This window comes from Rhinatrema bivittatum, chromosome 5, assembly GCF_901001135.1.
Source record: "Rhinatrema bivittatum chromosome 5, aRhiBiv1.1, whole genome shotgun sequence".
In the NCBI taxonomy this organism is placed as follows: Eukaryota; Metazoa; Chordata; class Amphibia; order Gymnophiona; family Rhinatrematidae; genus Rhinatrema; species Rhinatrema bivittatum.
In genome coordinates, this window is record NC_042619.1 from 276,889,085 (window position 1) to 276,916,528 (window position 27,444).

General features: G+C 44.0%; 1 long non-coding RNA gene across 1 annotated transcript in view; it reads right to left on the minus strand.

The window, feature by feature from the left end:
• Positions 1–620: 620 nt before the first annotated feature.
• Positions 621–27,444, minus strand: part of LOC115091625 — a 67,170-nt gene continuing 40,346 nt past the window's right edge. The window contains exons 2-3 of the long non-coding RNA XR_003856786.1: positions 2,259–2,467; positions 621–1,245 (exon numbers count right to left, since the gene is read on the minus strand). This is a non-coding gene — a long non-coding RNA (uncharacterized LOC115091625). The remainder of the gene's footprint in view (positions 1,246–2,258; positions 2,468–27,444) is intronic.

The window sequence follows — 27,444 nt, forward strand, 5'->3', positions numbered from 1 at the left end:
GGAGTTCAGATGGGCCCCACCTGACTGGCCCTTTAAATACAGAAGGAAGCAGCGGGCCCACCCCTTAGGAAGTAAGGGGCAGGACCCTGGACAGTGGCCATGCTGCCGCTGTGCAGAGAGGAGACGGAGCAGAGAAGCTGGGCCTCAGGGCAGGCCCTGGCGACGTCGGCGGCGTCTAGCCACGAAGAGGAGGCAGAGGAGCAGCTTCCTGCCGCAGGAGCGAGGACCCCTACACCCTGGAGGGGTCAAGAGTGTCGGTGGCTTCCTGCCGCATCGGAGAGGCTTGGCATGGCTCCTACGGCACCAGCAAGATGGCAGCCGGGCCATGGAAGAACCTGGCGTCAGCAGCCCCAGGCGCGGCCCCGGCTCTGTTGCGGCCTCCTGGCCTTGAAGGTAAGCGCCTCCCATGGCTCCAGCCACAGAGGAGCACAACATGAATGGTATTTAAATCAAGTAAGGCCATCTAATTACTTATTGGATCCATACCCATCTCATTCAATCCATGGTCTTTCAAATAAGGCTTTTGGTCTTTTACTAAACATAATGAATGTCTCATTTCTTTCTTTCTTTATTTTTGTTTATATATATTAGTCACCTGGTGCTGAACTCTAGGTAACTTACAAAAATATGTACATACTTCAAACAATAAATTAGAATGATTGTACATAGAGTAATCCAAATACATATGCTTAAAAATACCAGTTAAAGCAAAACAATAGCTAAAAATATCAGAAATCACAAAATAAACATCAAAGATCTTAAACAATTAAGATATGTTTTTAGTTGAGAAGGTACAGTTGTTACTATATTAAAGAAAGCACTAGTGACCCCAACACTAAAAAATAATTACACCTCACAGTAAGTAGTAATTACCTGTTTATCTGTAGATCCTTGGGCTGAGGCAAGATTGGCTCTACCTGCAGGAAGGAGACCTGCAGGTTCTCGCTGTCAGCAGGCGAACCCAGGCAAAGCAGACATGACCTTCACCTATTCCAGCCTATGTTCCCCTCAGGTTGAGCTTTGTGCCGGATCCAGTAGGACAGGCAAGGGTCTCTGCTGATGACTGGAGATGTGGTCCGAGGCCAGGCAAAGGTCATAGGCAGCAGCTAGTAGATGTGTCGAGGTCCAGGCAAGGGTAAGAGGCAGGCAGCAGGCAGGCATATCCAGAGTTCAGGCAGTGGTCAATGGGCAGGCAATGATCAGGCATATCCACAGTTCAGGCAGAGGTCAAAACCAAGTATTTATCTGAGGAAGAAGAAGAGAAATGAATAGGGCTGAGGCATGCAGACAAATCCAGAGCAGTTCGACCAGGCTCGCCTGGTCGAACTGCTCTGGATTTGTCGACTGAGGCAGGCGGAAACAAAGACTAGAACAGGCTGAAACGAAGACAGGAACACTGGGATGCAACAAGCACTACTAAACAGTTGCTGGACCTGTTGCTGGGGCAGTAAGGGAAGAGGAGAGAGAGAACCCTTTATAGAGCTTAGCATGTGAGGTCATCATTAGGCATCATAGAACTTTTCCTGCCGTGGGCCCTTTAAGTATCATGATGTCAGGGACATGTGCGCCTAAGGAGAAGCATGGCTGATTGAGGCCAGCGGTGTTCTGCCACATGATGCGTTGGTGACACCTCACTGCATCAGATTGTGGTCTCCGGCCACAAGGAGGCATATGGCTGCATCGGTAGTCAGATGAGATGGCCTAGCTAGGGAGGTAAGTGCAGTGGTTCGTGGGGGCAGCCTGCGGACTGACAAATGCAACAATGATCCCCATCTTAAACCCCCTCCCTAAGGTCCTGGGTTTCTCTGGGAATTGTTGATGAAAGTCCCTCAAGAGATTGTTTTCCAAAATGTTAGAGGATAGCTGCCATTAATTTTTTTCCAAGCCATAATTTCTTGACTGGGTCCTCGAGCCCATATCTACACATCACCGAATAGCTTAATTGGCTAACTCCAAATATCAGAGTTAGCCAAATAATGTATTCATCTATTGCAGCTCTGCTCCAGAACACCCCAAAACACCCTACATTATCTTGCTAAATTTTAGCCGGATAATGACTTATCCGGCTAAAATTTAGCAAGATAATTGGCACTGATATTCAAAAGTTTGCATTTTTCTGGATAACACAAACGTTATCCAGATAAATGCATTTGAATATTGACCTCTTTTCTGCTGCCTCTTTCTCACCCCTGGCCTGGTAGGTCTCCACTGTGCTATTCTACCAGATCCAGGCAGAGCATTGCTCCCTTTTCACCTACCCAGGCCCAGCAGGACTTTGCTGCTTATTTCCCCTCCAAGGATTCTCCTGCAGGATTCTTCAGTCATGAAAGGATCAGATCAGCTTCATCTGGGCTCTCTTGTAACGTACTTTGTCCAGATAGGATGGGGTGCATTAGTGCTCTTGTGCAATACTCTCTTTACTCCAGTAGGATGGACACCACTGGGAGTCTTCTCCTATATTCTTTATCTGCAATTATAAGGCAATCTGGCCAATGAGGTCTTCCCAGTATTTTATCCATTGAAAATAACGTGCATAGAGTTGGCGATGCAATCTACGCAAGTCGTTATCCTCCTCAACCTAAGCACAGCCCCTGGGAATGTCTTGTATAAATATGGCTAGAAGTACACACATTGCAGAAGAATGTGTATAGTTTTAACTAGGGATGTGAATCGTTTTCCATATCGTCTTAACGATAGAAATCGTGTGGCAGGGCAAGAAAATCGTCTTAGGCACGATTATTTCATTGAAAAATCGTTAAAAATCGTTTTTTCCGATTAGTGCGCACTAACTCGAGTTAGTGCGCACTAACTCCCCGTTAGTGCGCACTAACTCGAGTTAGTGCGCACTAACTCAAAATGATACAAATAGACACTTTCCAGGTCACTGAAGGTCAGTTAGGAATGAATATGTGTTACTATTGGCTGGCAGCCCTCTTATCTATTGATGTTACCACTGAGGTGATGGTTGGGGGGATGGGAAATGGAACTGGAAACTCACGAACAGCAACAGAAAATGAAACAAAGTGTTCACACTTCCCAGGTCAGTAAAGGTCACTTAGCAATGAATATATGTATTCCTATTGGCTGGCTGTGCTCTTATCTATTGATGTTACCAAGGTTCCACTGAGGTAATGGCATTGGTTGGGGGGATGTGAAATGGAAACAGTTGGAAGCTTGACAAAAAAAGTAATGTGATGATCAGCACTTCTTTGTTTATTATTTTTGTTAGCAGGCACCTGAAATGCTAGTGCATGTTGAATTTGCCAATCACTGTGCATTTTAGAAAGGTGGTCCTGGCTGGAACTGTACACAGTTCAAATATATGTAATTGATTGTTGGTAAGTGTATTTTTTAAGTAGCCACACTGGCACCAGTATGTTTACTTATCCTCTTACTTAACTCACTAGCTCAGCTTTGTAAGAAGGGCTTCTCTGCTTGTGTGTTGCTTTTCTTTGCTGTGAGGAGAGCAGAAACATCAGATCTGTATTCAATCTACTACAGTCATCTCTTATATTAACCTACTCAATTTTTTTTAAATGATTTGTTATATCACTGAATTAATAATTCATTATTATTAGGTGGTGGTGAATGTCTGGACCCCCACTGGGCTTTTGGCAAGTCTTGTGGGGGTCAGGAGGCCCCCCCAAGGTGGCCAAAAGTCCCTGGGGGTCCAGCGGGGGTCTGGGAGCGATCTCCTGTCACAAATCGTTTTTTCGTAAGGAAAATGGCGCCGGCCATAGCAGGGTGGGTTTTAGGGTTGCTTTAGCGTGCCGGTTTCCCCGCCCTCCCCCCACTGGACCCCAGGTAATATAAGGCACTTTGGGGGGGTTCGGGAGGGTGGGGGATTTATTTTCAAGGGTCAGGGTGTTGTGATCTTCCTGCACACAGTGCCCTAACCCTGGCAGGAGGGTGGGGGATTTATTTTCAAGGGTCGGGGTGTTGTGATCTTCCTGCACACAGTGCCCTAACCCTGGCAGGAGGGTGGGGGATTTATTTTAAAGGGTCGGGGTGTGTTTTAGGTTTGCTTTAGCGTGCCGGTTTCCCCGCCCTGCCCCCCACTGGACCCCAGGTAATATAAGGCACTTTGGGGGGGTTCGGGAGGGTGGGGGATTTATTTTCAAGGGTCAGGGTGTTGTGATCTTCCTGCACACAGTGCCCTAACCCTGGCAGGAGGGTGGGGGATTTATTTTCAAGGGTCGGGGTGTTGTGATCTTCCTGCACACAGTGCCCTAACCCTGGCAGGAGGGTGGGGGATTTATTTTCAAGGGTCGGGGTGTTGTGATCTTCCTGCACACAGTGCCCTAACCCTGGCAGGAGGGTGGGGGATTTATTTTTAAGGGTCGGGGTGTGTTTTAGGTTTGCTTTAGCGTGCCGGTTTCCCCACCCTGCCCCCCACTGGACCCCAGGTAATATAAGGCACTTTGGGGGGGTTCGGGAGGGTGGGGGATTTATTTTCAAGGGTCGGGGTGGGTTTTAGGGTTGCTTTAGCGTGCCGGTTTCCCCGCCCTGCCCCCCATTGGACCCCAGGTAATTTAAGGCACTTTGGGGGGGTTCGGGAGGGTGGGGGATTTATTTTCAAGGGTCAGGGTGTTGTGATCTTCCTGCACACAGTGCCCTAACCCTGGCACCAGGGGTGTTGTGATCTTCCTGCACCCAGTGCCCTAACCCTGGCACCAGGGGTGTTGTGATCTTCCTGCACACACAGTGCCCTAACCCTGGCACCAGGGGTGTTGTGATCTTCCTGCACACAGTGCCTGACCCTGACTCCTCCCCTCCCCCATGTCCCAGCCAGTGAATAGTGTGTGGGTGAGTGGTGGGGGGGGGGGGGAGGGATGGGAAGGGAGAGACAGCCCCTGCATTCAGGGGCTGTCTCTCCCTTCCTATCCCTCCCAGGGAGTGGGGCTGGCTCTCCCTTCCCATCCCTCACAGGGAGTGGGGCTGCTTGCCCCTTCACCTCCCCCCACCCCCTCCCCTTCCCCTTCTCTCTCCCATATACCAGCAGTGGGGGATGTGAAGGGTGGGATACTTCAGCCCTTTCCAGTCTGAGCTTCTGAACTTACTTTTTTTCATCTTCTTTTTTATTTTCTCATTGTAGATGGATCATGATAGGGAGTCAGCCCAACCGTCCTCCTCAAAGGCCGATCGTGATGCTAGGTCCCGGAAGCCACGGTTCACACAGGCAGATGTGGACCTCCTAGCCCGGCTACTCCTCCTGGATGAGGAGCATCTCTACACCCCCTCAGGCAGCAGGCCTAACCTTCAAAGGGAGTCTGCAGCCTGGGTGGCTCTCCAGGAGGAGTTCTGCCGGAGAGCCTCTTACCCGCGTGAGATCGAAGATCTCAAGAAGAAAGGTGAGAGATAATGTTAGTGGTGTATTATATTTATTTATATTTATTTATCATTTTGAAATGATGTGATTTGTATTTGGGAATTTTGAATGCCACATTAAAAGATAGCTAATTTTTTTTTTATTACTAAATGTTATATATTGCATAAAAAAATAACCTAGCAGGGCATGTTGTGTTTGTAAGTAATTTATTAATCAATTAATGTTATTCTATTTCCTTTCTACCTCTAATTCTCAGGTCGGCATCTGAGACTTCACGAGGGTGATTGGCTTGAGGAGGTCCGCCTGACTTTAGCGCGTCCTTCGCCTGGTAGGCTGTTTGAGAATACTCCACAAGTACACAAATATTATTCAATTAATTGTAATGGAATTTGTGTTTAATATTGTTTGTGTCAGTTCCAATTCCTTTTTTTTAAATTTTAACTGTTGTTCTGTGAAATTTGATCTGTGTCTTCGTACAGAACCACACACCAGCAGGGACGAGGCAGGGCTTCCTGGGCCCAGTAGCTGTCAGCAGAGGAGGACGGAGCAAACCGTCACTGGTGGGCCAGGTATTATATTATTAGATAATTGAGCCCTGACCATTGACCAACATGCTGCAAATGTGAATGGGGGATAAATGTGAGACTGAGGGAAGGGGGTATTAGTCACTGTGAGAGGGGAGGGAGGCAGTGGGAGAAAGAGGATGAGTGAGGAAGAAGAACTGTAGAAGAGTGCCATGTTAAAAAATGAACTGAAAAACATTTTTTTTTAATGTAGCACGTGTGTACGGGCTTAATGGCTTGTATTTTGGCCCACAGGGCCAGTATGTATGTTGTAGTACTAGTAGTAGTAGTTTGTCTAGTATCTGTCTGAGGCAGAAAATCAAAATTATTGTTTGTGATCAGTCAGTTATATAGGGTGGGATAGATGTATGTTATGTTATATATTTATATAATATTATCTCTAATTATCTAGAATGATATCCCTCCACTCTCCCTCTCCGAGGTTGTAGACTATAAACTCATTTTTCCAAAACCCTACAATTTAGTAAACTAAGGGGTTGAATGTATTTTAATATTGTAAACTTGCTGGTGCGTACAATACTGGTTTGTGGCCCTCGAGGACCATAACTGCCCACCCCTGTTCTATATCTTATGTAGAATTTTTTACATTTCTTTACAGGGCAAGAAGAGGCAGCCACAGCCACCAGTGCCACTGCCAGTGCCCAAAGGATGGAGGCAGCCACAGCCGGGCCCAGCAGCACCAGCACCAGCACTGCTGCTTTACTCCTTGCAGGATCTCCTCCAAGCTGCGTATGTACTGCACATGCGCAGTTTGGCATGCTGAAGGAGCTCCTGCAGGGAGTAAACAGCATCAGGGCAGATGTCAAGGATGTGCAGAGGAGGCTGTCAGCCATGGAGGAGGCCTTTCAGGAGCTGAGGGCACAGGTATCTCCTCCTCATGAGATGCCTCGTGAGGAGGAGATGCCACTGCCCTCTGCTCCAGAGCAGGATCCTCCTCTCGGGTTGCCATTCTCCTCTCCACATCCTTGAGTACTGGGTGCTAAAACACAATTTTTTTTTGGTATGTTGTCATTGTAAAGTTATATTTTTATAACAGTGTTATTTAATTTCGTTATAGTTTTGTAGTTAATAAAATGTTTTAAATTTGAGAAATATTAGTGGACTCAATTATTAAAATTATTATAAATTGGGATTTATAGTCAACAGATTTTCTAACATGCACACAGCAATAAAATTACCAGTGTTATCAATTAGTCTTTCAGTTTCCAATCCAGTCCATCTGCAACTCATCAAGATCAGCCTCAGCTTCCCCCATTTCTCCCAGACCACGACCTAGTCATGATTTGACTGTTAAGACTTCTTATACTATCACTTACTCCAGATAAAGAGTGAGAGTAAATATAAAGCTGCCAAATCTACACATACAGTAAATCTCTTATAAAATAGCGACTAACATACATAAATGTTGGCCTCCACTTGGGAACACCTAGACCATCCCTTTTTTCACACGTGTAGATTTACTCATGTTGTACTATATAAAGAAGTATATGCTATTTATGTAAACACGTAAATGCTGTTTTTTATTAATGCAACTTGAAAATTCAACTTAACATGTATCTGCTCCGCAGGGAGAAATAATTAAATCTCGGCCAGAGAAACCTTTTACTGACCACAGGGAGGTTAGGTAACTCATGACACAACTGGAGATGGTTTTGATTTAGGCACTAACTTACGTGGTCAGGCTTTATTTAGAGAGTGAGACAAATTGGTCCCTACAAACCAGGGTTTTCCAAATAAATAACCACTCACTCAGCAGGATTTTATGCATGATGTAAATTTGCATATACTGAGTCCCCATGATATGCAAATGTATTTCATGCATAATTCTTTGTGGATATTCTAAAAATCCAACTGGCTGTGGAATCCCCAGGACCGGTTTGGTAAGCTGAGCTATAAACTGTCTCAGCCTGAAAAATAAACCATGCCCCTATCACAGTATGATATACATTAACTGCTTAGAGAGACTATGGTCAAAACTCAAAAGTACTTTAACTGCCTGTTTTCTAACAGCTGCTAAATAAGCGCACACAGTTGATAGACACAAACTTAGGTTTCTTTCTTGCACATACAAAGTCCTTATTCATCAAGCTGACAAGATAGATGATAACAGCACAGCAGACACCTGAGGTGAAGAGGCAGGGGCAGTTCTATCATGAGGCACTGGCAGTGCTTCTGCTGAATGCTCCATCCTGCTGTGTTCCCAAATGACCTTGCATCCCCATCCTAGACAAGAGACTCACTCCTCCTCCCAGTCACAGCGAATTTTCACATTATGAAGCAGCGGAAGGTTGATTTTGATGAAAACCAATTCCTCTACTAAGTCTGGATTCAAACGTGCACGGAGTGGACTCACAATATTCCCTGTCAATGAAAATACTCGTTCACTTTGCACACTGGTGGGTGGGCAGGAAAGAAAGTGTTGTGCTACTCTGGTAAGATAAGGCCACATTGAAGCTTTTTCTGCCCAATATCTCAGGGGATCTGACTCCATGCTCTCAACTGGCTCAGAGAGAAAATTATTCACATGAATTTCTGCAACCTTCTCTTGCAGGTGCTGCTGGTTAGCAGCCCCACCACTCTGAAATGTGACAAATTTTGCTCTTGCTATTGAAATAGGACCAGTTTCATGAAATTTGGGAGGAGAATGGGTTGTCATCATGGGAGGGAAGCAGCTGGTGGAACTGGAAGCAGCTGAGCAGGATGGAGTGGGAGGAGTTGAAATCTTTTTAACCATTTCAATCAACTTATTTGTCCAGGATGCAAGAGTATTGCACTTGAGAGCAACATTGCCTTTCACACGTGGGTCACACATAGTAGCTAAGATATAGCTATCCTTCTCCATTAGAGGTTTCAACCTTTTCTGTACTTGCTCTTTTAAGCATCTCACAAGCTGCAACACTTCCTTCGACAAATCTGTCTGATGCAGATATTCCTGTAATACCTGCTCCAGATCATATATTACAGGAATGATATCACCTAACGTGGCTGTAGCTGCACTCAGTGCATCAGTATATACTTTGAAAGGCTTGAGGACATGCACCATCTGTGCAATGTTTGTCCAGTCCTGACATCCAAGTGGATTTTCCAATCCAATTTCAGATTCCATTGCCAAATCATGCAGAGGTGTCTGTTGTTCAGACAACCTCTCCAACATAAGATAGGTGGAATTCCATCTGGTAGGCACATCCTGTACGAGGTTATGCAATGGTGCCCTAACTGCTTTTTGTTTTTCTCTGAGTTCCTTCCCACTTTTCACACTGCGATTGAAATGCCCAGTTATTTTGCGGCACTTTTCAATCAACCGCTTCAGGGCTTGACGACTAGTACCTTGCACTTCCTTGGCACCTAGCCCCAACGCATCCCTCACTACCAGGTGCAGTGTATGTGCAAAGCATCGGATGCCTTTGAATCCACCATCCTCCAGAGCCTTAATCATATTGGCAGCATTGTCAGTAATGATATATCCATTTAAACATTCCATATCACTGCTTCTAAGTAGCCCTTTCCATCCTTCCATCATCCCCTGAATTGTCTGTAAGATATTTGCAGAAGTATGTCTCTGGTCTAGCACTTGAGCATGCAGTAAAGCCCACCGGTATCCTGGAGAAAGCTTTTTGGAGCTGCTGGTGCTACTGCCACTGCTTGTGCTTGTGCTGTCAGTTAATGCCTCATCCAGCTGCCACCAATGTGCTGTTAGAGACAAATATGCATGTGTTGCATTCTTACTAGTCCAAAGATCAGTGGTGAGATGTATGCTCCTTCCCTTTGCCCTTGCCATCACAATCTGCATTTCAGCACGACATTGTGAGTACAGGGAAGGAATCACCTGACGGGTAAATGTAGTTCTTGAAGGAATTTTGTAGTCAGGGGCTAAAAGATGGATCAGCTTCTTAAATCCACTATTCTCTACAATCTGCAGTGGCTGATCATCCTCAGCAATCATTACAGCAATTTGTCGTGTCACCACTTTGGATACTACTTGCTTCCTAGTCTGTGAAATTGAAGAAGGACACCACCCCATCTGCTCAACAGTAGCTTGCCGCAGCTGCCGGGGAAGAGGAGAAGAAGAAGACTGCTTCTGCTTCACATACACACAATCTTCTGAAGTAATTTCCTTCTGTGGCTTCCCTGCAGCTTCTTCTGCAAGCAACAGTGCTTTATGTTCTCTTTCAAGGTGATATTTCATGTTGGTGGTAGTAAGATGTCCAATAGTTCTTCCACGGCTCACCATCCTTTTACAATGGATACATTGAGCACATCTCCAATCATCCGTAACATTAAAATGATTCCAAACCTTAGATGTTTTTCTACTGTCCCTTACTCTAGGCTGGACATTTCTTGTCAGTGTTGTCATCAGAGTAGGAGTAGTAGTACTAGGAGTAGAAGTAGCAGAAGTTGTTCTTGTAGTAACCTGCAAAAGTTCAACTGGTTTAGGACTAGAGAGGATACTACTGGCGCTGACAGTGGTTTTTTTGACAATCGGACTACCATCATCTGATTCATCATCACTACTATCACTGTCATTGGCGGTGTTTTTCTCCTCATCCTGATTATCATCATTGTCATCCTCCTCCTCAGACTCAGAGTCCTCTGATTCTCTATTCAGCACTTTCTGTAGCACTTCATCCATCAATAAACTTTGCTGCTGCCGCACAGATTTCACTTTCACCTTTCCAGATTTTGCTCCTTCCTTGTCCTGCAAGTTACCTTGCTCCTTTACATTCGCTGAAGTAGAAGGGGTATCATCAAATCGCAGTTTTTTCCTACTGACTGGAATTTTCTTTCCAGTAGCACTCTTCTTCTTACCAGCAAACATTTTAAAACGTTATGGCTGCAAGTCCAGTCCAGTACCAACAAGTAAGCTGGCACAGCAGTGTACTGAGCAGCACCTAATAGATAAGATATATAGAAGGGTTAAATACAGTTAGTGAGTGACTTCGTTAGTCAGTGACAGGTCACTGTGTGATTAGTAATCTGACTAGTGGCTCACTGGCATGGCTAGTAGCCACTAGCCAGCCACTAGCCATTGACACTAGGCTACCCCATAATATTATATTTACTTATACTTGCACTACTAACACAAACAATTTATTTATAAATTTAAGGCTCACGTGCATTTGCAAGTCCAGGACCAACACAGGGGTAGTGGCTGGCTAGTGTAAGACAACACACTAGTTTACTAGTAAATTGGGGGAAGGGGGAGGGGAAAGGGAGGGCGAGAAAACCGGCAGACTAAAGCAACCCTAAAACCCACCCCGACCCTTTAAAATAAATCCCCCACCCTCCCGAACCCCCCCAAAGTGCCTTATATTACCAGGGGTCCAGTGGGGGGGAGGGCAGGGAAACCGGCAGACTAAAGAAACCCTAAAACCCACCCCAACCCTTTAAAATAAATCCCCCACCCTCCCGAACCCCCACAAAGTGCCTTATATTACCTGGGGTCCAGTGGGGGGGGAGGGCAGGGAAACCGGCACACTAAAGCAACCCTAAAACCCACCCCGACCCTTTAAAATAAATCCCCCACCCTCCCGAACCCCCCCAAAGTGCCTTATATTACCTGGGGTCCAGTGGGGGGGAGGGCAGGGAAACCAGCACACTAAAGCAACCCTAAAACCCACCATGACCCTTTAAAATAAATCCCCCACCCTCCCGAACCCCCCCAAAGTGCCTTATATTACCTGGGGTCCAGTGGGGGGGAGGGCAGGGAAACCGGCACACTAAAGCAACCCTAAAACCCACCCCGACCCTTTAAAATAAATCCCCCACCCTCCCGAACCCCCCCAAAGTGCCTTATATTACCAGGGGTCCAGTGGGGGGGAGGGCAGGGAAACCGGCACACTAAAGCAACCCTAAAACCCACCCCGACCCTTTAAAATAAATCCCCCACCCTCCCGAACCCCCACAAAGTGCCTTATATTACCTGGGGTCCAGTGGGGGGGGAGGGCAGGGAAACCAGCACACTAAAGCAACCCTAAAACCCACCCCGACCCTTTAAAATAAATCCCCCACCCTCCCGAACCCCCCCCCCAAAGTGCCTTATATTACCTGGGGTCCAGTGGGGGGGAGGGCAGGGAAACCGGCACACTAAAGCAACCCTAAAACCCACCCCGACCCTTTAAAATAAATCCCCCACCCTCCCGAACCCCCCCAAAGTGCCTTATATTACCTGGGGTCCAGTGGGGGGGAGGGCAGGGAAACCGGCAGACTAAAGCAACCCTAAAACCCACCCCGACCCTTTAAAATAAATCCCCCACCCTCCCGAACCCCCACAAAGTGCCTTATATTACCTGGGGTCCAGTGGGGGGGGGAGGGCAGGGAAACCGGCACACTAAAGCAACCCTAAAACCCACCCCGACCCTTTAAAATAAATCCCCCACCCTCCCGAACCCCCCCAAAGTGCCTTATATTACCTGGGGTCCAGTGGGGGGGAGGGCAGGGAAACCAGCACACTAAAGCAACCCTAAAACCCACCATGACCCTTTAAAATAAATCCCCCACCCTCCTGATTTTTAAAATCATTTAAAAAAAATTGAGTAGGTTAATATAAGAGATGACTGTAGTAGATTGAATAAAGATCTGATGTTTCTGCTCTCCTCACACCAAACAAAAGCAACACACAAGCAGAGAAGCCCTTCTTACAAAGCTGAGCTAGTGAGTTAAGTAGGAGGAAAAGTAAACATACTGGTGCCAGTGTGGCTACTTAAAAAATACACTTACCAAGTTACCAACAATGATTACATATATTTGAACTGTGTACAGTTCCAGCCAGGACCACCTTTCTAAAATGCACTGTGATTGGCAAATTTCACGTGCCTGCTAACAAAAATAATAAACAAACAAGTTCTAGTCACGTGACCTTGGTAACATCAATAGATAAGAGCACAGCCAGCCAATAGGAATACATATTCATTCCTAAGTGACCTTTACTGACCTGGGAAGTGTGAACACTTTGTTTCATTTTCTGTTGGTGTTCATGAGTTTCCAGTTCCATTTCCCATCCCCCCAACCATCACCTCAGTGGTAACATCAATAGATAAGAGGGCAGCCAGCCAATAGGAACACATATTCATTCCTAACTGACCTTCAGTGACCTGGAAAGTGTTTATTTGTATCATTTTCAGTTAGTGCGCACTAAATCGAGTTAGTGCGCACTAACGGGGAGTTAGTGCGCACTAACTCCCGTTAGTGCGCACTAACACGATTTAACGATTTTTAACGATAAATCGTTAGAATTTCTATTGTATTGTGTTCTATAACGATTTAAGACGATATTAACATTATCGGACGATAATTTTAATCGTTGAAAAACGATTCACATCCCTAGTTTTAACCATGTTGGGGGAGATCAGTTTTCAGACAGAAAAATTAGGTTGGTAAAGTGCCATTTACCCATGTTAACTGCTTTGAAAATGGTCCTCTAATGTCTCAGGATTCAAAGAACTATTTCACAGCCATTTAAGAATCTGGTCAAACCCTTTGAAGGTTTCCAAAAGCAGCACTTTTTGCAATAACTTTTTAAAAAAAAACCAATTTATACAATTTTTATTAATAAAACCCAAGCCAGCAGCTGTTGCAAGAGAATGTGGGAGAGAACTCCTACGCGCAGCCACTTGTGCTTTACTGTACTTCATTGCCATACGGACTTCCGTTCTGACACCCTGTACTCAAATTGGCTTTCAAACTGGGATTAAATGAATATTTCAGGAAGACTGAAGATGGGTCATTCAGCAGTTTCAAAACTGGTTTCCAAAACAGACAAAGTGAAAAACCAAAAACCTCTAAAGTGGAACTATTTCCCTCCATGGAGGATTTCTCTTGCATGCCTGCCTCTGGAATCTAGAAAATAATGTGCAAAAGTACCGAAATCCACGCACATAAAATATGTTAAACCAACATCTTTGTTACCCATACAAATATACAAATATATTTGTAACAGAAGGCAAAGAAAGGTCAGAATAGGCTTTGTACCTTTTCAGAAATTGTTAAAAATATACACCTTTTGCAATTGCTTCTCTCAAAGAACTTTAACAGGAAAATTGTGGATGACGCCGGTGAATGGTGGCTGAAATGTGCCCTTTTTTTTTTATCCAAAAGTTTCCTCCAGCTCTATCAGAACCAGGGCTGGGATCTGGGCCCATGAGGCTTCATTTCCGACTACCTACTGCTTTCTTTTTCTCCCCTCTATTTTATATCTCCTCCCAACTTACTTTAATACGGTCAATGCAGTGAAAATCCTTGGCGGGGGACCGTGCACCAGGTCTCCTTCTGGCATCCTGCAGTCATAGGTCCTAAATGAAGCCACTAGGTGTCACCACTGCACAATTACTGCACCCCCCCCCCCCCCCCCAGTGCAGTGAATGCTACCTCTGCTGCATCTTCAGCTGGCCATGGATCAAAGCCAGCCGCCACCCACATGACAGTCCCCAACACCTCCACTGGATCACCAGAATGGCCCTCTATTTATTTTAAAATGAGGGGAAACTCACTCGCTAAAGCCTGTGGTGAATGGTTTTGCAAACAAAATAAAATGTGGCACATTCACAAGTCTCTTTCTACACCCTCTCTCTCTTCCTCATTATTAGTAGGGACTCATAATAAGTTTGTTCTTGCTGGTGGTAGTACCTCATGCTCAGTAAGAGCACCTCGGATTGCATACGGCTTCCAAGGACCACTTGCCATTCTCAGGCCAAACAATACCCACAATAACCGTTACCAAATAAGAGGTGCCAGTGACACCCACGGAAGGTATTAACTGCCCTGCATTGCCATAGGTCTGCTTTAAAAGCTAACAATCCCCACAATTGCTTTAAAGTTAGAGTCTATTAACCCAAAGCAAGCAGAAGCATTTCAGTTTCTTACCACATTTAAGAAAGCATTATGGGGGAATTTTATTTTTAATACTTCACCCATCACAAACATAATTAAAACTGAGTGGAACTACAGCAGTGAAAGAGAAAAAAAATTCAGGGATTCTTTTTCAGGCCGCCTTTTATAAGGGATTTTATTTCATTTATTTTATAATTAACAGAAGTGATCCCAGCTGAATTAATTTCACTATAATGGTTGTATTTCTAGATCGCCTGTCCCACTGTAGCTCAAGATAGATTATGGTATTTTTCAGATAAGATAAGACAATACCACAATCTAAATGGGCACCTGCAACTTCAGGAGATAAAGTCACTTGCCCAAGGTCACAAAGAACATTATTGGGAGGAGTGTGGTATGAACACTGGTTTCTTGGTTTGCAGTTTATTGCTCTGAGCATTAGACATTTCCTTCCCACAAAGAAAAAAATAAAAAAAAAAAAGAGGACATGCATGAGTTCTGCTAGACAGGAGACTCAATCTTAACTCCCCTTTGGCCCAGACTTGGGAACTGCCCTGTCCCCAGAATTTGAGACACCACAAATGCCTACCACCACAAATGCCACACACGTACAGTAAAACTGCCGTTTAGTAATCCGATTCACATAAATAGTAGACTATGGCTGTACATCTAAGGCGAGAGCAGAGTCCATAGAAAGAAATGAATATGAATACTAAAGGTGACCCAAGCTCAGGCTTTGGGTAGGGAGTGAGCAGGGAGGATACCTTTCCTAATCAGTGCTGAGAGTGGTATCCCATCTGCATAACTGCATGAGGGTGCTCAGGAGAGTGTAAGTTTTGAGGTTTCCCCAGTTCTACAAATCTACGTCCCATGGTCTTAAACCTACGAGGAGGGGAGAGGCGAACCCTATTCAGTACCCAATCAGTCTGGAATGGGTTGTCTCAGAGTTATGTGAGCAATTGTTGGCAAGGCCGGTGCTAGCATTTTTGCTGCCCCGTGCGAACAATTACTGTGCTGACCCGCTCCTCAGTCTTTTTTTTTAACACAGAATGTTGTTTTTCCCAGTAATCAAAACACAGTAGAGACTCAATCTCATACTCTGTCGCAGGCCCTCTTCCCACACACACACACCCCTGTCAGTTTCCCATTCACATACACACACATACATCCCAATCAGGGTCCCATTCGCACAAACACAGTCAGGCTTCCATTTGTGCACACACACACACATATACACCAGTCAGGATCCCATTCCATTCACACACCACAGTCAAGGTCCCATTCAGATACACACAGACACACATACACCACACACAGACACACATCAGTCAGGCTACCATTCACACACACACACACACATACACATACCTGGTAGGCTCCCATTCACACACATACCCCCATCAGGCTCCCATTTACACCCATACCCCAGTCAGGCTCTGTTCACATACACACACACACACACACACACAATCTCAACGCTCATTCAGGCTCCCATTTGCACACAAAGGCTCCCATCAACACATACACACACCCAAACACACACTCCAGTCAGGATCCCATTCACACACCCACACCCAGTCAGGTTCCCATTAAGGCACACACACACACAATCCAATCAGGCTCCCATTCACACACACATACCCCAATCAGCCTCCCATTCACATACACACATATACACACACCCCCTTCAAGTTCTCATTCACACACACATACACTCAAGCTCCCATTCACACACACACACACACACACACACACAATCAGGCTCCCGTTCACACATTCCACACACCCTAGCCAGGCTCCCATTCAAACATACACTCCAGTCAGGCTCCCATGAATACCTGCAGCCCAGTCAGGCTCCCTGTCACAGAGCGCGAGTGGTCTATGGCTGGCTGGAGGACAGATTCACAGTCTGGATTCCAGTTTTCCTCTTGTAAAGCTTTATTCTTCATACATGAAACACAGTTCAAACTGCTTACCTTGCAGTACATCAACAAAAAAACTTCAGTAGGTCAGTTATGTTATAAGGAGCTGCCTTCTCTTTATCCCCAGGGCCTTTCTTGCTCTCCTCTGAGCCCACACTTTATTCCTGCCCAGAAAAGGCGCCCTGACCCAGAATTCTCTGTGTTAAGGTAGATCAGGCCCAGACTGCTGGGACGATCTATTAAGGTGTTCTGAGGGTTTTTATAGGGCACTCTGTCACACTCCCATTCATACACACCACACCCAGTCAGGCCCCCATTCATATTTACACCCCACTCAGGCTCCCATTCACACACCCCACACACCAGAGTCAAATTGTCATTCACACACACACACACAGATACCCTCACACCACATCCGTCAGGCTCATTCATTCACATGCACACAAACACACATATATCATCAGAAGCAGATGGGGGAACCCATTATACTGCTCCTCCTTGTGTGCCGGCCCCTGCACTAGTCAAATCTTGTGGGGCTAGCACTTCCCCTATGAGGATCTCGTGCGTTGTGACAACAGCACAGATTATATGCTAGCTGCTGCACATGTTGTCGATACCACATGCTGGCATAGAGAAGGAACAGGAGGATGGGCTCCTTCTCCTTTCTTTGGCTGCCGGTGGGATGGGGTCCACCGGTGGCCTCGCGGGCCTCCTCTTCTTCTGCTGTCAGTGGGATGGGGTCCACCAGAGGCCTCCACGTCTTCCACCACTATTGCGCCCCCCGGGTGTGCCGCCCTATACAATTGCATGGTGTGCATACCTGATAGCACCTAGCCTGATTGTTGGAGAGTTTTTGTTTTGTGGGGTCTCTCTGTTCCTGCTTCTAGGAGGATTCCACTCCCACCCACCAGCTGGCAGTCATTAGGGATAAAAGCTGTAGTACCCATTCTACAAAATGGGGAAGGATAGGCAGTTGTTTGCCTCAGAGAATAGTTTTTCTATATTTTGGGAGAAGGTTTTTGTTTTATTTTGTTGGGATGCATTTTAGTACATTATCCCTGCCCGGGAGAAGAAGTTTTAAATTTCATCTGTCGCTGTATTTGGGATTTTACACCTAAGAGATCCAGTAAATATCATAGGAGATCTGGAAACCCAAATACCCTACCAGGAGCTTGACTTCCACCACCGGAAAGGAAAGGCTTTCCGTAGGGCTTGCTACCTTGAGGGGAACTCGCTCAAAGGAGCAGGACTGAGACTATGGTTAGAACCTGGATTGTTTGAAAATCAAATGCATGATTGCCAGTTGATTTACTCTGAAGAAGTTGTTTTCAGACAAATTTATTTTTTGGAACATCCCACTAAAGTGTCCAGTGAATTATTGGTGATAGTGAAGAGGATTCAGCAACTGTGCATATACTTGAAGAGAAAGGGAGAGAGAGAGAGGTATTCGCTGAGAACTTTGGGGCCTGGAGATTCAGGCTCCCCAACCCCATTCAGAGGTTCTACTTCTGTTTCTCCCCCATCCAGAGAAGCCACACCCAGGGGCTGCGGTGAGATGTGTGAGAACTTAACCTTGGAACTGAGAGTGTCCCTGAATTCTTCAGACTGCAACCCTGAAGCCTGGGGTTATACATGGATCTGTTTGTGACTGTTCAATGAAAGCACAATTAAAGCTATGTTTATACTGTTTTATTTACTAAGGCAATGTTGGATCTGTAAAATTAAAATATAGAGCCTTCTGTGAAATAACTAGTCTGATATTTTCATACTGAAACTCAGGCTAAAATAAAATTACTGCCTATTGAAAAGTTTATATAAGAAAAAATGTAATCACTATAAATGTTTACCGAAAAATCTGTGTTACAAGTGAGCCATTAATAGATCTTTTCATGGCTGGTCGCTTTATCTTGCTTTAAAATTCTTTAAAATCCCACTTTAAAATTGCTTTAACATTCTGAACATTTCCCCTTAGAATACAACTGTGTGCATTTCTCAAAGGTTAAAGAAACAGAAGTGATAGGGGAAATGAAACTAACACCATTTATAATAAGTAGTCAAAAAAATTCCTTTTTCAAATATTTAAAAGTCGCTGTCAGAATATTAGTAATTTCAGTTGTGTAGTGGTTTCCTCTAAACCTGATTCCCAACAGGATTTACTATTCAGTAGTTGCACTTTAGAATTCACACCATACAAATGCTGCTAATTTCTGCAAGGAATATGGTTGTGTGTAGTTTGTGTGCAATTGTGGATAACCTGTGAACAGCTTCATACACAATCAATAGATGTCTACAAGAATAAAAGAATGTAACCCTTTGTTTGGAGGTTTGCTATTTCCCCTAGGGCCATTAAAAATGTTTTGTAGTTAGGGCTACCTCTTTCATCATATCTCCTCTATCTGCAGATCCCAGGTGTGCGTTCTTGCTGTGGGGGGAATGAAATCCTTCCTGGCCTAGGTGATGGAATGGTTCTCCTTAAGTATGTGTTATGTCTTTGGTACTGTATTTTCCTCAGGGACAGACAGGTTGGACACAGACTGGGTGTTCAAATAAAATGTACTGATTATTTACAAATCGTCAATCATAGTCTAATATACTTTACATAACTGAAACTGTATAGTGGAACTATTTACGTAATCTCTCTGCTGTTGGTAACGTGTCCTTCTCTCCAATTCCTTGGAATTAGCTTTTCATTTTTTCCTCATCTATGTACAAGCACCCCCGGGTGTAGTGGAATCCTATGAGAGAACCCCTAAAAGCACAAAAAAAACCTACTTGAGTCCAACACTGTCTTTTGCCCACAGCCTGTGTCCTGTTCCTTTTGGGGTGGAGATCTGGGTGGGAGTCTCCAGATCTTGATGTTTTGTCCCACACTTCCTTTTAAATCTATGTGACTTCTCTACATGGGAAAAGTCTGATGTCTCCAGTCTTGAACCAAGTTCTCAATCTCCTATCTCCAATTTGTGAGGAGGGGTGGAAAAAAAACCTGATCAAAATTCCCCCAGATCTCTCTCTCTCCCCCCAAAATAAAGCAGACCCTCTCAGACAGGGAGTGTACTAAAAAGGGATTTCCTTGAACGCAGAAAAAACACCAAGTTGGGTTAGTGGGCCCACTTAGCAGGGGAAAAGGAAAACAGCTCTTGATTCTCCAAGAACCAACTCAAAATTTCCACACGTTCTATTAGGGATGCGCATTTGTTTTGTGATGAAATAGGAAATAGAGACAATATTTCCTATTTCATCGCGTTTCGGTGGGGGGGGGGGGGGGGGCGATGAAACGATAAGAAAACCCACAAAATTTCATGTGGTTTTCTTATCATTTTTGGGGAGGGGAGAAAGGGCACATTAAAAAAAAACAAACCAAAACCAACCCAACCCTTCAAATTTAATTAATTGCAACCCCCCACCCTCCTGACTCCTCAAGATTTGCCTGCCCCCCCCCCCTCCCAAGACTTACTGAAAGTCCCTGGTGGTCCAGCAGGGTCCTGGGAGCGATCTCCCCCTCTCAGGCCGTCAGCTGCCACCAATCAAAATGGCGCCAATGGCCCTTTGCCCTTACCATGTGACAGGGGCTATCAGTGCCATTGGTCGGCCCCTGTCACGTGGTGGGAGCAATGGATGGCCTGCGCCATTTTTTAATCACAGTCAACCTCATAGGAGAGACAGAAATGGAACAGAAAATGGCATGAAGCTGTTATTATTATTATTGGGCAGGAATCCTGTGCCATCTAGTAACTATTCAAGGGGATCTGCCACAGTAATACAGGATTACAGTAAGTAAAACAAAAAATGATGGCAGAAAAGAATCAATTGGTCTGCCTAGTCTACCCAGCTGTTTTTGTTTAAGTTGCTATAGCTAAGGATATCTCCCAGTTATAAGCCATGCAAACTTAACCGTCTTCAGGATGTTAGTCCTCATCCAATTCAGTCTTGTTGTATTCCCTTCTTGGTTATTTACCATTCTAGGTAGATAAGCTTAGAAGTTTCCACACTTATGCAACAACTTCTGTCTTCTATATCTATCCCAAGCTTGCTTAAATTCAGTCATAATAGGTTATTCCAGGTATCTACCATCTTCTAAGTACAGAAGCATTTTCTCATGTTTCCTCTGAGTATTTTGCCCTCCGACGTCATATCATGACCCTTGAATTCTTTTTTTCGGTAGAAAACTGCACCTTGTACTTTAGACTGCTGCTTTAGTTTATAATCACTTTCTCAGGACACACACACACACAGGTACCTTAATCTGTCTTTCTATTTCTAGGCTTTGAATGTCTTAAAATGTTTGCAGTTTTTCTGGAGAAGAAAAAGAATGTTCTCTTGCTTAGCATTAACATTTTCATTGCTGCCGAATTACAGTTAAAAGTCTGAGTGAAATGGAGAGAAACTGATTATTTTCCTTATGAAGCATACTTTTGTGAGGCAGGCAAGAATTCAATGAAAGAACCCAGGGCATGTTTGTTTTTAACAAGTTTTGGAATAGTTGCACCTAATTTTTTTGAACTGTTAATTTTTGAAGTACAAAAAGGGTGTTGTTTTTAATAAACATTTTTTAAATCTTAATAAAAGGAGTAAGTGATTTGGACTGTTTTTCAACCCATTTTGACTGAGTTGAGTGGCAGGGTGCTATGGTATCAATTAACCTTCAACAGGGTTGTGATTAACAGCTTCAGGCTCTTATATGATTGCATCTCTAAATGCTTTCTCATCACATTGTTTAGCTACCTTTGGAAATATGGACCAAGATTTGGCTTCTTTATTTTTGTTTTGATAACCACTTCTCACCCAGTCAACCAGAAAGCTAACAGCAGAAGGGTTCTAAGCTTCATCATCATGTGCTGTCTTCATTACAAAGGTTAGCAGCTATGGTTCTCAGCCTGCACCTCCAGCTTTCCTCATTATGGTACAGCTGAAATTGCATGCAGGAGGTAAATTGCTTTTTTTTTTTCATTAGGATATTTCTCTTTCCAAAACAGTACAGTATTAATATGTACTGTTTACAAGGTTAAATCCATTTATCAAAATAGTGGACTACTTATTAGATATGTGCAGAACAAAAAAAAATGTTTTGGTTTGTTCATTTGGTTCAATGGGACCAATATTTGTTTCATTAGTTTCAATAAAAAAAGAAAATTGTTTATTCATATCATTAGTTGCATTCGTTTTCCATTAAAACCTACGGGGGAATTATTATAGTCTATTATCGGCTCTAGAATAGTGATTTTTTTAAATCAATTCTAATGAAACTTGTAAGTAGAAATCATCAGAAGCGGGAAAGAACTGCAAGGGAATAACCACTGCTATTACTGGCATTAGTAGCATGGGATCTGTTTAATGCTTGGGTACTTGCTATGTACTTGTATTGGCTACTGTTGGAAACAGCATGCTGGGTTTGATGGATCCTTGATCTGACCCAATATGACATTTTTTATATTCTTATGTTCTTAAGATATTTAGAGTGTGCAAAGTGGCATCAAAAATTGTATAAATAGTAGCATAAGGCTCCGCAAATGTGTATGAGGATTACAGGATTGACAGGTGTTCTCTAATGCAATGTACGTGAAGCAAAGAAGCAGTAAGAGGAGGAAGGACACCTCTAGATTTAGAAAGAGGATGGCTGCCCAGCAATAGTGCCATGAACAGCTGATGGCAGCATGAGAGGCAAAGTGGCACCAAAAGTGGCATCAGGACCCAAAGGCAACATGAAGGGGGAAATGAAGCAGAAAATGTAGAAGAAAAAAATCCCAAGGTACAGATAAAGGGACCAAGAATCAGAAAGAGTGGTATCAAGATAAAGAATTCAAAAGCATGGGAGAGGTACAGATTGGCAAGAAGTTCTCAAAGTGTAAGAGCTGGAGTATGCCAGGAAGGTACAGGCAGAAATAAGTTAAGAATATAAAGTGTAAAATCTGCACAAGGCAGCAAGGCTGAGTGGCACAAGGATATGAACATGTGGGATGAGGGGAATAGCATTAAGGCAGAGTGTTATGGGAGATGTCAATCCGTTAGAGCATATGGACAACCATAGAGGGGGATGCCTCTTCCTGTTGAACTATGGCTGCATCTGACTGATCCACTAGTCCAGTAGGATGTGTTTGTGTCATGGAGTAGGTCATGCAGATCATAGGTAGGTTCACAAGTGTGCAGTACAGTGGAACTGCTAGTGGGCCATGAAATCAGTTATGGTTCAAGGAGCAGTGCAGCAAGTGTGCAAAAGAATGGCTAGCTGTTCTTGGGTGGTAGCTCCTAATATGGAGCCTAACATTGCGTAACGATAGCATTGGTTATTTTTCCCTATATACATCCCCTTGCACTTATCCACATTAAATGTCATCTGCCATTTTGATGCCCAATTTTCCAGTCTCACAAGGTCTTCCTGCAATTTATCACAATCTGCTTGTGATTTAACTACTCTGAACAATTTTGTGACATCTGCAAATCTGATTACCTCACTCGTCGCATTTCTTTCCAGATCATTTATAAATATATTGAAAAGTATGGGTCCCAATACAGATCCCTGAGGCACTCCACTGCCCACTCCCTTCTACAGAGAAAATTGTCTATTTAATCCTACTCTCTGTTTCCTGTCTTTTAGCCAGTTTGTAATCCACGAAAGGACATCGCCACCTATCCCATGACATTTTACTTTTCCTAGAAGCCTCTCATGAGGAACTTTGTCAAAATCATTCTGAAAATCCAAATACACTACTTCTACCAGTTCACCTTCATCTATATCTTTATTAACTCCTTCAAAAAAGTGAAGCAGATTTGTGAGGCAAGACTTGCCTTGTGTAAAGCTGTGCTGACTTTGTTCCATTAAACCATGACTTTCTATATATTCTGTGATTTTGATATTTAGAACACTTTCCACTATTTTTCCTGGCACTGAAGTCAGGCTAACTGGTCTCTAGTTTCCCAGATCGCCCCTGGAGCCCTTTTTAAATATTGGGGTTACATTAGCCACCTTCCAGTCTTCAGGTACAATGGATGATTTAATGATAGGTTACAAATATTTACTAATGGGTCTGAAATTTCATTTTTTAGTTCCTTCAGAACCCTGGGGTGTACACTATCCGGTCCAGGTGATTTACTACTCTTCAGTTTGTCAATCAGGCCTACCACATCTTCGAGGTTCATCGTGATTTGGTTCAGACCATCTGAATCATTACCCATGAAAACCTTCTCTGGTACGGAAATCTCCCCAAAATCCTCTTCAGTAAACACTGAAGCAAAGAAATTGTTTAATCTTTCCGTGATGGCCTTATCTTCTCTAAATGCTCCTTTAACCTCTCGATCATCTAACAGTCCAACTGACTCCCTAGCAGGTTTTCTGCTTCGGATATATTTTAAAAAATTTGTTCAGTTCCTAGTTAAGTTTTTGGTTGCTATGGGAGTAGGAATGTGTCTAATTAGCATCCTTTAAATATGTTAGTGTATCCACTATATGTCTCGTAGTGGCCTACATGGGAATTATCAAACTCTCAATAAGGTGTGAGGAATTCGTGAAGTTAAAAGGCTGTTTTTGGTTTTTTTTAGTGTGAAAGTGGCACCTGCCTATAAATTAAAGGATGAGCTAGGGGTGGGTGGGTTGGGAAATACAAACAATCTAACTTCTGTTAATTCACTGCCTTACTGACTATTAAAAGCACACACACACACAAACACAGTAAATAATATTCCCCAATAGTTAACTCCGCCCCAATACTTTAAAAAAAAGGAAATTTTCCAAGCAAAACTTACTGATTCCTCTCAGCCACCAGCAAGGTGATCCTCTCCTGTCAGTGCTCCCACTGGATTGTGTGTTACTGAGCTCTTCCTTTGCAATATATAATGTGCTTCTAAGGTAAATTAGTGCAAAGCAATCCCTTTGGAGATTTATCTACAATTAGTTGTCCTGAGTAACTCACTGCTGTTTTGATTAACAAATGATGGTACCTAATCAAATCAATCACACAACCTTAACACTTCAGTTAGTCAGCCAGAGTGACTCACTGCTCTCTTGATTAACAAATGTTGGTACCTAATCAAACCAAATCACACTACTTTAACACCTTTCCAAGGTGAGTAACTGAACTGTTCAACCTTTTTACTTAGGTATATACTGGGGTAGATTTTAAAAGGAGCGCAAGCATGTTATAAAATCCAGGGTCGGCATGCACAAGAGGGTGCACAATTGTGCACCTTGCGCATGCTGAGCCACGCTGGCTTCCTCTGTTCCCTCCCAGACCACTCCGAAATTGGAGCGGCCTGAGAGGGAACTTCCTTTCCCCCTAGCCTGACCTCCTCAAGCCTTGGTTATGTCCTTTGAACGCTGTCAGCGTGATCTTGGGTTTCAGGGAAAGCTTGTCTGAAAAGCCACATTTTTAGCTGTTTCTTAAAGGTTTGATGGCAGGGTTCTTGGTGTAGATCCGGTGGCAGAGTGTTCCAAAGAGTAGGCCCTGCTGTTGATAATGCTCGCTTTCTTAGAGTGGATTTGGCCGGAGGAGCATACAGGGATCCTTTGTACGCTCTTCTAACTGGTCTGTCTAAAGTATGAGGACTGAATTGAGTACTAAGCTTAAGTGGGGCGATGTTATGTATATCCTTGTGGATCATCATGAGGACTTTAAACGAGATCCTAAATTTGATGGGTAGCCAGTGAAGTGAATGAAGGATGGGAGTAATATGGTCTCTTTTATTTGAGTTGGTAAGTATCCTAGCAGCAGCATTCTGGACCATCTGTAAGGGTTTGATAGTTAACGCAGGGAGACCTAGGAGGAGAGAATTGCAGTAGTCTAATTTAGAGAGGATAATAGACTGAAGTACCAAACGGAAGTCTCGAAAATGCAGGAGAGGTTTCAGTTTTTTAAGAACTTGTAATTTAAAGAAACATTCTTTAGTAGTGTTGTGGATAAATGACTTTAATTTGAATTGGTTGTCAAGCCAAACCCCTAAGTCTCTGACAGAAGGGGAATGGTTGATAACTGTTTTAGCGAGTTGATAAGCGCTCGGAGAGTTGAGGAGAATGTGGTTTTCATCTGGCGAAATGAGGAACTCGGTCTTATTTGTATTGAAAACAAGCAAGCTATACCCATGCTTATTTGTTGGTTGTTGTCTATATACAGACAACAACCAACAAGGTCTGAATTATTTAGTCTGGGTAAACAAATAAGCATGGGTATAGCTTGCTTATTGTGGCAGTTACTACCCCTAACCAATTAAGCTAGATATTTCACTTAGAGGCAGTTCCAACACTGCTCTCTACATTAATGGTGGGGGTGGAAGGGAAATAGAATCAAAAGGTTACTAAGAGCCAAGAGTAACAGATAAGAATGAGAAAAAAAAAAGTGCAAAACTTGCTGGGCAGACTGGATGGGCCATTTGGTCTTCTGCCGTCATTTCTATGTTTCTTTGTTTCTATGTTTCTATGTTTAGGCTGGTGAGAAGACTGTTGATAGATCATAGACAACTGTTCCAGTAGGCCCAAGTTTTTTGAAGAGAATATATAATTGGGAGAAGAATCTGGTCATCATCTGTGATTAGGTAAAACGTTAAATTTAGGTTGGAAAGTAATTGGCAAAGTGGAAGCAGGTAAATGTTAAAAAGAGTGGGAGAGAGTGATGATCCTTGCGGGACTCCCAGGTTAGATCTGATGGGGTGTGATTCCTTATTATTGATCCTGACCTTGTACAATCTATTTTTAAGGAACGATTTGAACCAGCTGTGTGCTACTCCTTGGATACCAATGTCTGATAGACGCTCCAGAAGGATAGTGTGATTAACGGTATCAAAAGCCACCGATAAGTCAAGTAGAGCAAGGAGGTAAGGTTGTTTTCTTTCCAGATTAAGAAGGATGGTGTCCGATAGCAAGGTTAAAAGGACCGGTATTTTGAGTTTTCCGGAATCCAAATTGGAAAGGGGAGAGAATGTTGTTCTCCTCCAGGTATTCTGACAGTTGTTTGTTAACAATTCTTTCCATGATTTTGGAGATAAGAGGGAGATTCGCTATAGGACGGAAGTTTGCAGGGTCAGAAGTCGAAAGGTTAGGTTTTTTTAGAAGGGGTTTGAGGATGGCTAGTTTTAGCTGGTCTGGTACCTTACCTTGTGTCAAGGAGCAGTTAATTATATCTGCTAAAGGTTTTGAAATAACATTTGGGATGGAGAGAAGAAGATTGGAAGGTATTGCGTCCAATGGGTGTGATGAAGGTTTTAGCTTCTTGAGGATGTTTTCGATTTCCAGGATTTGTGCGCAGGATTTGTGCCATGTTAATTGCATGCATAAATCCTTGTTTAATGCCTGTAAAGGGCTTTGAAATTAACCCCACAATATTCTTTATGAACTAGTCTATATACCTGAATAGTATAATATGGGGCAGATCTTCAAACCTGCGCGCGGGCGTAGATTTGTTCGAGCAACCCGGCGCAAATAAATCTACGCCTGATTTTATAACATGCGCGCGCTGCCGCGCACATGTTATAAAATCCAGGGTCGGCGCGCGCAAGGGGATGCACAATTGTGCAACTTGCGCGCGCCGAGCCACACAGACTTCCTCCATTCCCTCTGCCCCCCCACCTTCCCCTCCCTTCCCCTATCTAACCTGCCCCCCCAGCCCTATCTAAACCCCCCCTACCGTTATTGTTGAAGTTTCGCCTGCCTCCAGGCAGGTGTAACTTGCGTGCGCCAGCCAGCTGCCGGCGCGCCATACCCTGGCACTGTAATTTAGGTTGGCGGCTGTTCCGGAGGCCTCAGTCCCGCCCCTAGATTTGTTCACCCCCGGGCCAGTGCCCCGCCCAACACCATATACAC